The sequence below is a fragment of the Manis javanica genome, chromosome 2 (assembly GCF_040802235.1).
Source record: "Manis javanica isolate MJ-LG chromosome 2, MJ_LKY, whole genome shotgun sequence".
NCBI classification, from domain to species: domain Eukaryota; kingdom Metazoa; phylum Chordata; class Mammalia; order Pholidota; family Manidae; genus Manis; species Manis javanica.
The window spans coordinates 125,590,620-125,609,042 of record NC_133157.1 but is presented as its reverse complement, the minus strand read 5'-3'; positions in this window follow the sequence as shown (position 1 = coordinate 125,609,042).

Below are 18,423 nucleotides of genomic sequence, written 5' to 3'. Positions count from 1 at the left end.
ATTAATTTGATGACTTTTTTCTTCAGTTTTGCTTCTTTGTGACCAAGAAGTGGAATTTCTCTTTCTCTATATATACATATAATATGCAAATATATATGCTCTTCTGTGACTTTTTTGCATCTTAACATATAAACTTTGTAACTGTAGTCAATTTTTACTGTTTTATAATATTCCTTTGCATGATTATCAGTTATCTACTGCTGTCATTTGAAATTGTTTTTAGCTTTTGATCTTATAAATAGTGACTATGAATAATGATCAATTTGTCTCATGATGGAAATGGGCAAACTTTTTTTTTTTAGTTTCACCTAACACTTAAGTTATTGATCATAGGGTATATATGTTCAGCTTTAATTAGCAATAGTCAACTGCTTTCAGAAAGAAATATAATTTACCCTTATACGAGCAGATATATGTGTTGGATATCTTATCCAGCATTTAGTATTATCAAATTTTTATTCTTGGCAGTCCAGTGTACATGCAATTACAGCATATCATTTTGTAATTTGAATTTCTTTGATTACTAATCAAAGGGACACATTTTTCACATTGTTTATTCCCATTTCCTCTTCTGAGAAATGCTTATTCAAGTTACTTGCTAATTTTTCTACTTTATTGTTCTCTTACTGATTCATTTGGGGTTAATGATCTCTTCCAAAGATATAGGGATTTTCACCCTCTTTATGGTGGTGATATATTTAATAATACAAATACATAATTTTAAATTTTCAAAGAAAATTTCAAGTTTTGATTTTCATATTTAAATCCTTAATCCACTAGTGGTAGTATGAGAGTATAGTTCAAGGTAGAAATTCAACTTCATTTTTCCATAGAGATAATCAGTGTTTTAGCAGTACAATAATTCAGTGAATTATTGGAAATTATTTTTTTTCCTCTTTGACTTAAAATGGAGATTTTGTCAAATGTCAAATAATATGAACCTATGGATCTGTTTCAGAGCTCTCTGTTTAGGTTCATAAGTCTTGTTGAACCCTCTTCATTTCAGAAACTATCTTAATAACTTGTAGTTTATTTTATTATTAGTCTTCTTAATATTTGAGAGGGTTAAGATTCCTTGGCTCACTCTTTTAGAGGGTCTTAACTATTATTAAAATGTTATATTACCATATAAATTTTAGAATCAAGTAAGCAAGTTTCATAGAAAGTGGTGACTGTGTTTAAATTGAAATTATATGACTCTAATCCCTTTTGGGGAAAACTGACAGGGAGAAATATTTAATCTTCCTATTCATAAAGGTACTATTATTCTGCATAGTTTGAGATCTTAATCTATTTTTATTATTTTTGTACTAAATTATTTACACTGACACTGAGGTCACTTGTGTGTTCATTATATATTACATATTTGGTGCTGTTTTAATTTATATTTTATCAAAATTCAATTTTTCATTGCTATAAATACAGATTACTTTCACATACTGAAAATATGGAACATTTCCAAACTCTCTTTGTACTTCTCTTTGTCTTATAGACTTTTTGAATTCCATAGGATATAGAATTCATAAATAGAATTCTTATAAAATTAATAATAGAATTCATTTATCATCTACACAGACACTCCCATCATTACACATTTCATTTCTTTTAGCCCTAACTTAGGGAGCTGACTAGGAACTCTAGTATAATACTGAAAAGAGGTAGTGATAGCAATCATCGTTACTTTATTTCTGATTTCAAACAACTGTCCAAAAGATTTTATTCATCTGTGTAATATTTCATGTAGTTCTTTTGTAGGTATGTCTTATTGAGTTAAGGACATTATTAACCATTCTTAGCTAAGTTGCTTTATCCCTTTAATTGAAGGATTTTTGACTTTGCTTTTTTGATTTTGCTTCTTGTTTTGTTTTCTGAAATGATCATATACTATGTTTAACTTTAATCTGTTAATGTGGTGAATTACGCTGCTAATGTTTGAATATGAATTCCCTTTTACAAATAAAATAAATGCAACTTGGTCAAAATGGAGTATCTTTTTAATGCATTTTTAGATTTTTTTATATTAGTATTGATGAGTAGTAGTGCCATGTAATTATATTTTTGTACCAAATCAATTTTAATGTGTTATCAAATTCATTAGCATCATAAATAGAGTTGAGGACATCTTTTTTTTTTTTAAGAGGGCATCTCTCATATTTATTGGTCAAATGGTTGTTAACAACAATAAAATTCAGTATAGGCGGGTCAATGCTCAATGTACAATCATTAATCCATCTCAAGCCTAATTCTCGTCAGTCTCCAATCTTCTGAAGCATAACGAACAAGTTCTTACATGGTGAACGAATTCTTACATAGTGAATAAATTCTTACATGGTGAACAGTACAAGGGCAGTCATCACAGAAACTTTCGGTTTTGATCATGCATTATGACCTATAAACAATCAGGTCAAATATGAATATTCATTTCATTTTTGTACTTGATTTATATGTTGATCCCACATTTCTCCCTCTATTATTATTATTAATTTTATTTTTAATAAAATGCTGAAGTGGTAGGTAGTTGCAAGATAAAGGTAGAAAACATAGTTTAGTGCTGTAAGAGGGCAAATGTAGATGATCAGATGATCAGGTGTGTGCCTATGGACTAAGTATTAATCCAGGCTAGACAAGGGCAGCAAGACATCCACGGATGCAGAAGATTTCTCTCAAAGCAGGGGGGGTGAGGTTCTGAGCCTCACCTCTGTTGATCCCCATATTCTCACCTGATGGCCCCCCTGCGACTGTGCCTGTCTTAGGTTGTTCCTCCCTTGAGGAATCTTACCCGTCTCTGGCTAACCAGTCATCTTCCGGGGCCATACAGGGAAATGTAAAGTTGGTAAGTGAGAGAGAAGCCATATTGTTTGAAAAGGTTAGCTTTTTACTTCTTTGCAGATTTATGCCCTGTGGCTTCTATGCCCAGCACTTGTCTTGAGGTATCTTTACCACTTGGAAGAATTATGATACTCGGCAAATTCGATATGAGGCACGAATTCTACTTAAGGGTTGTAATTAGGAAGGAAGAGGAAAAGCTATAGAAGTAGCAGATGGAAGAAAACATGGGAAGATTGATTATTTCTTTGACATATCTTCTTGTAGAGTAGCTTAAGCATGTATAGGTTTTAAACTACTAATTAAATTGCGCACACACATTAACATAATAGAAATACAGTTACATAACCAAATCAGACCTATAATTGCCAGCCATCTCCAGTGAAGCCAAGAAAACCAGTTAGGCACCCTAGGCATTTGTGAAAATTTATCTATGATATGATGGATATTGTCCAACTGTACTTGAACAGTCTGAGAGAAATCAGACAAATTAAAGCAGCCCATTTCTGGGATCTGTTCACATCCCATATGTTCTTTTAACCATAGATAGTCTATAGTCATAAGATTTTGGAGTGCTACACCTTGCACCCCTCCCAACTCCTAGTTGAGTTCCAACAGTACAGATCCGGTCAAATTCGTTGTCTCACTGTATGCACATGCCAGCCTAGACATCTCCCTCCTCATTCCTATGGCAAGTCCAGGAGACGGTGGGCTGGATGCAGCCACAACCGCAGCATCGTTTGGATCCCTGTGGAGGCTTTTTGATGATCATCCCCCAGCACAAGTCCTCCAGAGAGTGCTGATGCCGGAAGCTCCTCCTTATATCGTATCTTAGTTCATTTTCTGGGTATCCAAGCTAGGCCTTGATCTTCTGCATAGAAACAAACAGACCCTTTGCCCACAGTTTGACATGCCCTCTATACCACTGTGCAGAACTCATTGGAGGTCAGCACACAGTAACTGCTGTTAGTCCATTTTTGGGTTCTGTAATTCCGCTGCTGTTTTGCTCCTTCAGTTTTTCCTTTGTTCCTATACTCCTCAGATGAGTGAAATCATTTGGTATTTCTCTTTCTCCACTTGGCTTATTTCACTGAGCATAATACTCTCCAGCTCCATCCATGTTGCTGCAAATGGTTGGATTTTTCCACTTCTTATGGCTGAGTAGTATTCCATTGTGTATATGTACCACATTTTCTTTATCCATTCATCTACCGATGGACATTTAGGTTGCTTCCGATTCTTGGCTATTGTAAATAGTGATGCGATAAACATAGGGGTGCATCTGTCTTTCTCAAACTTGATTGCTGCGTTCTTAGGGTAATTCCTAGGAGTGGAATTCCTGGGTCAAATGATAGGTCTGTTTTGAGCATTTTGGTGAACCTCCATACTGCTTTCCACAATGGTTGAACTAATTTACATTCCCACCAGCAGTGTAGGAGGGTTCCCCTTTCTCCACAGCCTCGCCGACATTTGTTGTTTGTCTTTTGGATGGCAGCTATCCTTACTGGTGTGAGGTGATACCTCATTGTAGTTTTAATTTGCATTTCTCTGATAATTAGCGATGTGGAGCATCTTTTCATGTGTCTCTTGGCCATCTATATTTCTTTTTTAGAGAACTGTCAGTTCAGTTCCTCTGCCCAATTTTTAATTGGGTGATTTGTTTTTTGTTTGTTGAAGCGTGTGAGCTCTTTATATATTCTGGACGTCAAGCCTTTATCGGATGTGTCATTTTCAAATATATTCTCCCATACTGTAGGGTTCCTTTTTGTTCTATTGATGGTGTCTTTCGCTGTACAGAAGCTTTTCAGCTTAATGTAGTCCCACTTGCTCATTTTTGCTGTTGTTTTCCTTGACCGGGGAGATATGTTCAAGAAGAGGTCACTCATGTTTATGTCTAAGAGGTTTTTGCCTATGTTTTTCTCCAAGAGTTTAATGGCTTCATGACTTACATTTAGGTCTTTGATCCATTTTGAGTTTACCTTTGTATATGGGGTTAGACAATGGTCGAGTTTCATTCTCCTACATGTAGCTGTCCAGTTTTGCCAGCACCATCTGTTGAAGAGACTTTCATTTTGCCATTGTATGTCCATGGCTCCTTTATCAAATATTAATTGACCATATATTTTTGGGTTAATGTCTGGATTCTCTAGTCTGTTCCACTGGTCTGTGGCTCTGTTCTTGTGCCAGTACCAAATTGTCTTGATTACTATGGCTTTGTAGTAGAGCTTGAAGTTGGGGAGTGAGATCCCCCCTACTTTATTCTTCTTTCTCAGTATTGCTTTGGCTATTCGGGGTCTTTGGTGTTTCCATATGAATTTTTGAATTATTTGTTCCAATTCATTGAAGAATGTTGCTGGTAATTTGAGAGGGATTGCATCAAATCTGTATATTGTTTTGGGCAGGATGGCCATTTGGACGATATTAATTCTTCCTAGCCATGAGCATGGGATGAGTTTCCATTTATTAGTGTCCCCTTTAATTTCTCTTAAGAGTGACTTGTAGTTTTCAGAGTATAAGTCTTTCACTTCTTTGGTTAGGTTTATTCCTAGGTATTTTATTCTTTTTGATGCAATGGTGTATGGAATTGTTTTCCTGATTTCTCTTTCTATTGATTCATTGTTAGTATATAGGAAAGCTACAGATTTCTGTGTGTTAATTTTGTATCCTGCAACTTTGCTGTATTCCGATATCAGTTCTAGTAGTTTTGGACTGGAGTCTTTCGGGTTTTTTATGTACAGTATCATATCATCTGCAAATAGCGACAGTTTAACTTTTTCTTTACCAATCTGGATTCCTTGCATTTCTTTGTTTTGTCTGATTGCCGTGGCTAGGACCTCCAGTACTATGTTAAATAACAGTGGGGAGAGTGGGCATCCCTGTCTGGTTCCCGATCTCAGAGGAAAATTCTTTCAGCTTCTCACTGTTCAGTATAATGTTGGCTGTGGGTTTATCATATATGGCCTTTATTGTGTTGAGATACTTGCCCTCTATTCCCATTTTGCTGAGAGTTTTTAGCATTAATGGATGTTGAATTTTGTCAAATGCTTTTTCAGCATCTATGGAGATGATTATGTGGTTTTTGTCTTTCTTTTTGTTGATGTGGTGGATGATATTGATGGATTTTCGAATGTTGTACCATCCTTGCATCTCTGGGATGAATCCCACTTGGTCATGGTGTATGATCCTTTTGATATACTGTTGAATTCTGTTTGCTAATATTTTATTGAGTAGTTTTGCATCTACATTCATCAGGGATATTGGTCTGTAATTTTCTTTTTTGGTGGGGTCTTTGCCTGGTTTTGGTATTAGGGTGATGTTGGCTTCATAGAATGAGTTTGGGAGTATTCCCTCTTCTTCTATTTTTTGGAACACTTTAAGGAGAATGGGTATTATGTCTTCTCTGTGTGTCTGATAAAATTCCAAGGTAAATCCATCCGGCCCCGGGGTTTTGTTCTTGGGTAGTTTTTTGATTACCGTTTCAATTTCTTTGCTTGTAATTGGTTTGTTTAACTTTTGTGTTTCTTCCTTGGTCAGTCTTGGGAGGTTGTATTTTTCTAGGAAGTTGTCCATTTCTTCTAGGTTTTCCAGCTTGTTGGCATATAGGTTTTCATAGTAGTCTTTAATAATTCTTTGTATTTCGGTGGAGTCTGTCGTGATTTTTCCATTCTCATTTCTGATTATGTTGATTTGTGTTGATTCTCTTTTTCTCTTAATAAGTTGGGCTAGAGGCTTATCTATTTTGTTTATTTTCTCAAAGAACCAGCTCTTGGTTTCGTTGATTTTTGCTACTGTTTTATTCTTCTCAATTTTGTTTATTTCTTCTCTGATCTTTATTATGTCCCTCCTTCTGCTGACTTTAGGCCTCATTTGTTCTTCTTTTTCCAGTTTTGATAATTGTGATGTTAGACTATTCATTTGGGATTGTTCTTCCTTCTTCAAGTGTGCCTGGATCGCTATATACTTTCCTCTTAAGACTGCTTTGGCTGCGTCCCACAGAAGTTGGGGCTTAGTGTTGTTGTTGTCATTTGTTTCTATATATTCCTTGATCTCTATTTTGATTTGTTCATTGATCCATTAATTATTTAGTAGCATGTTGTTAAGCCTCCATGTGTTTGTGAGCCTTTTTGTTTTTTTGTAGAATTTATTTCTACTTTTATACCTTTGTGGTCTGAAATGTTGGTAGGTAGTATTTCAATATTTTGGAATTTACTGAGGCTCCTTTTGTGAGCTAGTATGTTGTCTATTCTGGAGAATGTTCCATGTGCACTTGAGAACAATGTATATCCTGTTGCTTTTGGATGTAGAGTTCTATAGATGTCTATTAGGTCCATCTGTTCTAGTGTGTTGTTCAGTGCCTCTGTGTCCTTACTTATTTTCTGCCCAGTGGATCTATCCTTTAGGGTGAGTGGTGTGTTGAAGTCTCCTAAAATGAATGCATTGCAATCTATTTCCCTCTTTAGTTCTGTTAGTATTTGCTTCACATATGCTGGTGCTCCTGTATTGGGTGCATATATATTTAGAATGGTTATATCCTCTTGTTGGACTGAGCCCTTTATCATTATGTAGTGTCCTTCTTTATCTCTTGTAACTTTATTTGTTTTGAAATCTATTTTGTCTGATATTAGTACTGCAACCCCTGCTTTCTTCTCACTGTTGTTTGCCTGAAGTATGTTTTTCCATCCCTTGACTTTTAGTCTATGCTTATCTTTGGGTTTAAGGTGAGTTTCTTGTAAGCAGCATATGTATGGGTCTTGCTTTTTTATCCATTCTATTACTCTGTGTCTTTTGATTGGTGCATTAAGTCCATTTACATTTAGGGTGACTATTGAGAGATATGTACTTATTGCCATTGCAGGCTTTAGATTCGTGGTTACCAAAGGTTCAAGCTTTGGTAAAGGATAGCTTCTTTAGTATCTTACTGCCTAACTTAGCTCTCTTATTGAGCTGTTATATACACTGTCTGGAGATTCTTTTCTTCTCTCCCTTCTTATTCCTCCTCCTCCATTCTTCATATGTTGTGTGTTTTGTTCTGTGCTCTTTTTAGGGTTGCTCCCATTTAGAGCAGTCCCTGTCGGATGCTTTGTAGAGGTGGTTTGTGGGAAGCAAATTCCCTCAGCTTTTGCTTGTCTCTGAATTGTTTAATCCCGCCATCATATTTAAATGATAGTCGTGCTGGATACAGTATCCTTGGTTCAAGGCCCTTCTGTTTCATTGCATTAAGTATATCATGCCATTCTCTTCTGGCCTGTAGGGTTTCTGTCGAGAAGTCTGATGTTAGCCTGATGGGTTTTCCTTTATAGGTGACCTTTTTCTCTCTAGCTGCCTTTAAAACTCTTTCCTTGTCCTTGATCCTTGCCATTTTAATTACTATGTGTCTTGGTGTTGTTCTCCTTGGATCCTTTCTGTTGGGGATTCTGTGTATTTCCGTGGTCTGTTCGATTATTTCCTCCCCCAGTTTGGGGAAGTTTTCAGCAATTATTTCTTCAAAGAGACTTTCTATCCCTTTTCCTCTTTCTTCTTCTTCTGGTATCCCTATAATACGAATATTATTCCTTTTGGCTTGGTAACATAGTTCTCTTAGTGTTGTTTCATTCCTGGAGATCCTTTTATCTCTCTCTATGTCAACTTCTATACATTCCTGTTCTCTGGCTTCTATTGCTTCAATGGCCTCTTGCATCTTATCCATTCTGCTTATAAATCCTTCCAGGGATTGTTTCACTTCTGTGATCTCCTTCTTGACATCTGTGATCTCCGTCCAGACTTCATCCCACTGGTCTTGCATTTTTCTCTGCATCTCATCCCATTGCTCTTGCGTTTTTCTCTGCAGCTCTGTCAGCATGTTCATGATTTTTATTTTGAATTCTTTTTCAGGAGGACTGGTTAGGTCTGTCTCCTTCTCAGGTGTTGTCTCTGTGATCTTTGTCTGCCTGTAGTTTTGTCTTTTCATTGTGATAGAGATAGTGTGCAGAGCTGTTACAAGTGACCGCTGGAAGAGCTTCCCTTCTTGTTGGTTTGTGGCCTTCCTCACCTGGGAGAATAGCGACCTCTAGTGGCTTGTGCTGGGCAGCTGTGTGCAGACAGGGCTTCTGCTTCCTGCCCGGTTGCTATTGGGTTTATCTCTGCTGTTGCTGTGGGCATGGCCTAGCTGGGGCTGCTCCTTCAAAATGGTGGAGCCCTGTTGGAGGGGGAGTGGCTCGGAGGCTATTTATCTCTGTAAGGGGCCTCTGTGCTCCCTGCTGCCCAGGGGGTTAGAGTTCCCAGAGATCCCCAGATTCCCTGCCTCTGGTGTACGTGACCTGTCCTGCCCCTTTAGGACTTCCAAAAAGCACTCCCCTTCGCAAGGCACTGGGTTCTTGCAGGTGTGGATGTGGTCTGGATGTTGTCCTGTGTCCTGTGGTCTCTATTTTAGGAAGATTTTTCTTTGTTACATTTTCGTAGCTCTATGTGTTTTTGGGAGGAGATTTCCACTGCTCTACTCACGCTGCCATCTTGGCTCCGCCTCCAGAGAATTTATCCGACATCTTTTTTTAATGTCTAACAGAATTATCTGCATTTGTATTATTGTTTATGGTGATATTGCTGTTGTTATAAATGTTTTAGTGTAACTTATTTCTTTCTGGAAAAATATTTAACAGTGGATTCAATTTACTTAATGACTATAGACCCAATTGGCCATTATTTTAGTTAATTGCAAAGGCCTGATATTTTTCTCTGGGGTTTCACATAATCCCCAGTGCCCATTACTTTTGTAATTCTGTCATAACTCAGTAAAAGGTAAATTCAAATCTGCATACCTTATGTGAATAATTTTGAGAAAATAATAATTTTATACCCATGGACATAATTTATTATATATATATATGTTATATGTATACATCTATATGTATATTATCATAAATACAATAAATAAATATACATGTTTATTAATTTTCCTACATATTCAAGGAATACCAAACTACTGTATTCTGACAGATATTCAGTGACACAATAGGTTATCTCACTTATTATCCAGTCTTATTTTTTCCTCCATCCATTTCTCTAATTCTTTTTCTGTGATCCCCTTGTTCTGCAGCCATCAGTTTGGTCAATAGACATTTCAGCTTGATTTACCATTTACTTGCTTATGCTTAATCACTGTATTATTATTAGTAGGACCATTGTCATTCCCATTTCAGGATTCTTAGGATCTAGATTATGCAGGCAACTTAATATTTTGTCATTTTGAATGATTGTATTAGAAGAAAATAAAACATCAACTTTTCCCAATTATTACATAAAGTTAATGGAATTCTATTTACAATATCTTTCTTTTCCTTTGTTGGACTGAGAACACACATAATATTTTGTGAAATAATAAACTTACTTATGCAATCTGATTCAGATAAATTTGACCAAGAAAAGGATTTAAAAGAACAAAAATGAGTTATGTTGGGAGAAATTAGCCATATCAGATATAAGAAGAAAACTGCTATGGTCAAATAAATGAAGGTTTGAATAGCAATTGACAAAGCAATGGAAAATACAGAAATACCAGAGATAAAATTATTAATTAATACAGTTTTGATATAAGTGATAGTATTATGCAGTTAAAATAAGGTTAATAATTTAATAGTGTTTATGGAGATACCTATCTGAATATCCATAAAACACAATTTTAAATGTACTAACCTCCAAAAAAAAAACACTACAACAGATCCGATAAAGGTTTGATGTCCAAAATATATAAAGAGCTCACCCACCTCAAGAAACAAAAAACAAATAATCCAATTAAAAAATGGGCAGAGGAACTGAATAGATAGTTCTCCAAAAAAGAAATACAGATGACCAATAGACACATAAAAAGATGCTCCACATCATTAATTATCAGAGAAATGTAAATTAAAACCACAATGAGGTATCGCCTCACACCTATAAGGATGGCTACCATCCAAAGGACAAAAACGAATGTTGGTGAAGTTGTGGACAAAGGAGAACCCTCCTACACTGCTGGTGGGAATGTAAATTAGTTCAATCATTGTGGGAAGCAGTATGGAGGTTCCTCAAAATGCTCAAAATAGACTTACCATTTGACCTAGGAATTCCACTCCTAGGAATTTACCCCAATAACACAGCAATCAAGTTTGAAAAAGACAGATGCACCCCTATGTTTATCGCAGCACTATTTATAATAGCCAAGAATTGGAAGCAACCTAAGTGTCCATCAGTAGATGAATGGATAAAGAAGATGTGTAACATATACACAATGGAATATTACTCAGCCATAAGAAGAAAACAAATCCTACCATTTGCAACAACATGGATGGAGCTAGAGGGTGTTATGCTCAGTGAAATAAGCCAAAAGGAGAAAAAGAAATACCAAATGATTTCACTCATCTGTGGAGTATAAGAACAAAGGAAAAACCAAAGGAACAAAGCAGCAGCAGAATCACAGAACCCTAGAATGGACTAACGGAGAATCAAAGCCTAATTTGGCTACCCAGAAAATGAATTAAGACACGATGTGAAGAACTTCCAACACCAACATCCTCAGGAAGAGTCATTCTAGAAGATGATCATCAAAAAACTTCAACAAAGATCCTGGTGCTGTTGCAGTTGTAGCTGCATTCATCCCACCGGTTCCTGGACTTGCCACTGGAATGAAGAAGGAGATATCTAAGCTGGCCTGTGCATACAGTAAAACAACAAATTTGACTGGATCTATACTGTTGGAACTCAACCAAGAATTAGGAGAAGTGCAAATTGTAGTGCTCCAAAATCTTACAACTACCGACTATCTACTGTTAAAAGAACATATGGGATGTGAACAATTCCCAGGAATGGGTTGTTTTAATTTGTCTGATTTTTCTCAAACTATTCAAATTCAGTTAGACAATATCCATTATATCATTGATAAGTTTTCACAAATGCCTAGTGTGCCTAACTGGTGTTCTTGGTTTCACTGGAGATGGCTGGTAATTGTAGGTCTGCTTTGGTTATGTAGCTGTATTCCTATTATGTTGATGTGTGTATGCAATTTAATTAGTAGTTTAAAACCTACACATGCTTATGTTACTCTACAAGAAGATATGTCAAAGAAATAATCAATCTTCCCATGTTTTCTTCCATCTGCTACTTCTATAGCTTTTCTTCTTCCTTCCTAATTACAACCCTTAAGTAGAATTCGTGCCTCATATCGAAATTACCAAGTATCATAATCCTTCCAAGTGGTAAAGATACCTCAAGACAAATGCTGGGCATAGAAGCCACAGGGCATAAATATGCAAGGAAGTAAAAAGCTAACCTTTTCAAACAATAAGGCTTCTCTCTCATGTACCAACTTTACATTTCCCTGTATGGCCCCGGAAGATGACTGCTTAGCCAGAGACAGGTAAGATTCCTCAAGGGAGGAACAACCTAAGACAGGCACAGTCGCAGGGGTGCCATCAGGTGAGAAATTGGGGATCAACAGAGGTGAGACTTAGAACCTCACCCCCCCTGTTTTGAGAGAAATCTGCATCCGTGGATGTTTTGTTGCTCTTGTCTAGCTTGGATTAATACTTAGCTATAGGCACATACCTTATCATCTACATTTGCCCTCTTACAGCACTAAACTATGTTTTCTACCTTTATCTTGCATCTACCTACCACTTCAGCATTTTATTAAAAATAATAATAATAATAATAAGAAGAAGAAGAAGAAGAAGAATGGAGAAATGTGGGATTCACATATAAATCAAGTATAAAAATCAAACGAATATTCATATTTGACCTGATTGTTTATAGTTCATAATGTGTGATCAAAACCAAAAGTTTCTGTGATGACTACCCTTGCACTGTTCACCATGTAGGAACTTATTCACTATGTAAGAATTTGTTCACCATGTAAGAACTTGTTCATTATGCTTCAGAAGATTGGAGACAGTTGAGAATTAGGCTTGGGGTTGATTAATGATTGTGCATTGAGTCCCCTATACAGAATTTTATTGTTGTTAACAACCATTTGATCAATAAATATCAATAAATATGAGAGATGCCCTCTCAGAAAAAGCAAAACAAAACAAAAAAACACTGCAGACTTGCAAGTGCTGTGTAGGGGCATGAGGGTTTTCTTATAATGCTAGGAAACAAAAAATTCATGAAGTAATGATAAGATATCTCAAGCTGTAATATCACAGTGAAATTCCAAGAAAAATCCTTTTGTGTTTCAGACAAAGAGGAGGAATATTGCAATTTTTGAAAGGCACTCAGAGTTTCCTCAATAACAAAGGCCAAACATCCAAGGAAAATGACTTCACCAGAGCCTTATCTGGAGAAATGGTAACTAACCAAATCCAGCTGCTCCAGACTTCCAGCCTCACCTAAGTGAAAGTAAAATAGGCTAAGGGACAGATCTTAATGTTGAAGCTGAGGGACTTAGGTCCATTAAAATATTACAGAATGCTTTGCCTCTCTCCATACTTTCCACTACATCAACAGGGCTAGGGTATAATAAGAGTGATTACCACTGAAAAAGCCATAAGTAACAGATTCTATTTAAGATTCCTTTGGAACACCCAAAAACAGAGAGGTAAAAAATAAGTGTACCAGAAGAAATAAAAGCTTCTGGCATCTATGGCTATAGAAAACATCTAAAGGCAACTCATCTTCTATAAGAATTCTCATAGAACTTCACACTAAGTCCTATTTAGCTCAGTTTCTGTTACCTGATATGTCATGTTTGGCTTGCAAAAAAAAATCATAAGACATCCTAACATTCAAGAAAAATACTGTCTGAAGAGAAAAAACAAGCATCAGAACAGGCTAAAATATTATATAGATTGTGGAATTATAAAATAGGGAATTTGAAATAACTATGATTAATATGTTTTAGACTCACATGGAAAAAAGTAGACAGCATACCAGCACAGATGAACAATTAAACAGAATTGTGTAAATGCTAAGAGATAAAGAGTTATTCTAGAAATTAAAATCACTGTAATAGAAGTGAAGAATGCCTTTGTGGGCTCTAGATGAGACACAGCTGAGCAAAGAGTCAGCAAGTTTGAAGATATGTCAACAGAAACTTCCCACACAGAAATGCAAAGAGGAAAAAGAATGAAACAAATGGAATGGAGTATTCAATAATTGTGCGATGTTTAGATATAGTATAACATATGGGCAATGGGAATTCCAGAAGAAGAAAGAAGAGGGAATGGGCAGAATAAATATTTGAAGGAATAATGACTGAGAAATTTCCAAACTTAATGACAGATACCAAACCACAGATCCAAGAAATTGAGAATGAATCCTCAAAGATGAGAGAGGGAAAAATACCTTGTCTATAGGAACAAGCATAATAACTATAACATACTTCACATCAGACATTACATAAACAAAAAGAAAGTGTTGGGAAATATTTGAAATGTTAAAAAATGTCAATCCAGAATTCTATACCTAGGGAAATTAGTCTTCAAAAGTTGTAAAGAATTAAAGCTTTCTAGATAAACAAAAACAAAGGAAGTTGATTACCAACAGATCTTCATTGCAATAAATGCTATAAGTACTTATAAACAGAAAAGGAAAATTATATTTTAAATACACTCATATCTACATAAGAGGATGAGAAAAACATAAAATGAAGGTAAATATTTATTTTTAATTTTCTTATTAATTGAGCTAATAAAAACTATTCAATGTAATAATAATGTATTTAGTAATTACAGCAAATGGATAGGAGAAATGAATGACAGCATGTTATAAAAAATGGTATGGAGGAATTATGAATACTGTTATAATATATCATCACTAACCATGAGCAATGTGGTGTTATTTAAAGGGGACTTAGAATAATTGCAAATATGTTGCAAATATATGTTGCAATTGTATATGTATGTTGAAAACTCTCATGCAACCCCTTAAAAAATCAATAACAATTATAACTGACATGCTAAGAGAGAAGATGAATCCTTTAAAATGCTGGGTTAAAACCCAAGAAGGCATAAAAAGAGGTAAATATTAAAAAAGAAAAACAAGAAACAAGTGCAATTAATAGAAAACAGTTATGAGTCATCCAATTACATCAATCACTTTAAGTGTAAGTAATCTAATTATACCAACTAAAAAACAGACTCTCAGAAAAAGTAAAAAATAGTACCCAACTATGTTTTCTACAAGAAAACAACTTTATGAACACATAAATAAGTTGAAAGTAAAGAAATGAAAAAAAAGTATACCATAACATTACTTAAAGGATGTGGGAATAGCTATATGAATTTCAGAAAAAGCCAACTTTTGAATAATAGGAATTATTAGGTATTTCTCATAGTGATAAAGTCAATAACCAAGAAGACATAGCAATCCATATCTGTGTACCTATAAACAGAACAGCGAAATATATAAGGAAAAATCTACAGAACTTCAAGGAGAAATTAACTGTTAAAGTTGGAGACTTGAATCCATTTCACTAATTGGTATATCCAACAGGCAGAAAATCAATAAGGATGTAGTTGAAATGAACAGCAATAGTTATTAACTGATTTATTTGTTATTATAGAAAATTATTCAACAGAATACACACTTGTCATACTATCACAAGGAACATTAAGTAAGATAAGCCTCATTTTGGGCCATATAACATTTAAAAAGTTTTAAAAGTATAGAAATCATATAAAGTGTTTTCTCAGATCAAAATGGAAGTAAGCCATATATCTATAACACAATGATAGCTAGAAAAATCACAAAATATTTGGAAAATGACAGACATTTCTAAGTGAATGAAATAAGATTTTCAAGAGAAATGTGAAAATATTTTGAACTAAATGAAGGTAAATAATAGAAATTAGAGCACAAATCATGAAAATGGAAACAAGAAATCACTAGAGAAAAAGTTAAACCACTTAAAATATTAAAATTCGTGATGCTCTAGTTATGTTACAAAGAGAAAATAAGAGAAAACACTAGAGTTATCATAAAAGAAAAAGTTACCATCACTGTGATCTCAGACATTACAAGGATAATAAAGGAATAATATGGACAACTCATTATCCACATATTTTATAACAGATGAAATGGAACAATTCCTTGAAAGAGACAATCAAAATTTACACAAAAGGAGAAATCTATAATATGAATAAGGCCATATATAAAAAAATAAATAAAAAATAACCTTGACACTTTGAGATTAAAGATGGCAGAGTGAGAGGTGAGACAGAGGCTTCCTCCTAAAACTGAATATAATATGAAAATATAATTAATATAACTAACCCTGGGAGAATAACAGGAAAGAAGACTGGCCCAGACTGCAAACACCTGGAGAAAAGAGCATACCTCACGGAACAGGGTAATGTACCAATGTTGTGGCCTGGCAGGACCCAAGCCCTTCCCCCACCACAGCTCACTGGTGGGAGGAACAGAAACTGAGCAGGGAGGGAGTGGAAGACTGGGACTGCTGAATACCTAGCTCCGGAGATCTGTTCTGGGAGCACAAACCTACATTTCACGCAGCTTTTTTCATAGTCTCATGATTATGTAGTTGGAAGGCTGGGACAGGTAGAGTTCCTGGGTAGACTGCAAATCCAGCTGCTTGTGGAAAGCAGGGATTCATATCCAGCTGCTCTGGGACAAAAGCTTATACCTGTGTGCTCGGTCGACTGGTTCAGGCAGTGGAGGTAGGCATAGCAGCTGGGAAGCAGGAAACAGCTCTTTCCTCCCCCCAGGCACCAATACTGCTCCCCTGTGACCCCCGACATTGCTTCAGGGTTGGAGCAGCTCCAGAGAGAAGAGCTTCTGGACACTAGAGGGCACCATATACAAATATGAAATGCCAAAGGAATCTGGTCGAGACTAAAATTATTAATACAACTCTGGAGAAAGATTTAAATGATATGGACCTCGTGACTCTTACTGAAAGGGAGTTCAAAATAAAAATCATTAACATGTTCACGGAGGTAAGGAAAGATATTCAAGAACTCAGGAATGAATTCCAGTTGGAGAACCAATCATTGAAGAGCACAATGGAGGGTATTAAAAGCAGATTGGATATGGTAGAGGAGATGATAAATGAAACAGAAACCAGAGAAGAGGAATACAAAGAAGCTGAGGCACAGAGAGAAAAAAGGATCTCTAAGAATGAAAGAATATTGAGAGAACTGTGTGACAAATCCAAATGGAATAATATTTGCATTATAGGGATACCAGAAGAAAAAGAGAGAGAGAAAGGGATAGAAAGTGTCTTTGAGGAGGTAACTGCTGAAAATTTCCCCAATCTGGGGAAGGAGAAAATCTCTCAGGTCATGGAAGTGCACAGATCTCCCAACACAAGGGACCCAAGGAATACAACACCAAGAGATATAGTGATTAAAATGGCAAAGATCAACGATAAGGGCAGACTACTAAAAGCAGCCAGAGAGAGAAATAAGATCACATACAAAGGAAAGCCCATCAGACTAACAACAGACTTCTCAGCAGAAACCTTACAGGCCAGAAGGGAGTGGCATGATGTATTTAATGCCATGAAATAGAAGGACCTGGAACCAAGATTACTTTATCTGGTGAGATTATCATTTAAATTTGAAGGAGGGATTAAACAATTTCCAGATAAGCAAAAGCTGAGAGAATTTGCCTCCCACAAAGCATCTCTACAGTCTATTTTGGAGGGACTGCTATAGACGGATGTGTTCCTAGGGTTGGATAGCTGTCACCAGAGGAAATAAAACCATAGTAAAGTAAAGAAAGAATGAAAGCTAATTACTAAGCAAATGCAAAATTAAATTAACAATCCCCAAAGTAAATTAAGGGATAGACAAACTGTACAGAATATGATACCTAATATATAAAGAATGGAGGAGGAAGAAAAGGGAGGATAAAAAGTAAAGAACCTTTAGATTGTGTTTGTAATAGCATATTAAGTGAGTTAAGTTAGACACTTAGATAGTAAGGAAGTTAACATTGAACCTTTGGTAACCACGAATTTAAAGTCTGTGATAGCAATAAGAGCATACATATCAACAATCACCCTAAATGTAAATGGACTGAATACACCAATCAAAAGACATAGAGTCACTGAATGGATAAAAAAACAAGACCCATATATATGCTTCCTGCAAGAGAATCACTTTAAACCTAAAGATATACACAGACTAAAAGTGAAGGGATGGAAAAAGATATTTCATGCAACTAATAGAAAAAAGCAGGAGTTGCAGTACTTTTGTCAGACAAAATAGACTTCAAACAAAGAAAGTCACAAGAGACAAAGAAGGACATTACATAATGATAAAAGGGTCAATCCAACAACAAAATATAACCATTATAAAAATCTATGCTCCCAACACAGGAGCACATACATATGTGAAACAAATACTAACTGAATTAAAAGAGGAAATTGAATGCAATGCATTCATTCTAGGAGACTTCAACACTCCACTCCACTCATTCTGAAGGACAAATCAACCAGACAGAAAATAAGTAAGGACACAGAGAAACTGAACAACACATTAGAACAGATGGACCTAACAGACATCTATAGAACTCCATACCCAAATGCAGCAGAAAACACATTATCCTCAAGTGCACATGGAACATTTTCAAGAATAGATCACACACTAGGCCACAAAAAGAGCCTCAGTAAATTCAAAATGATTG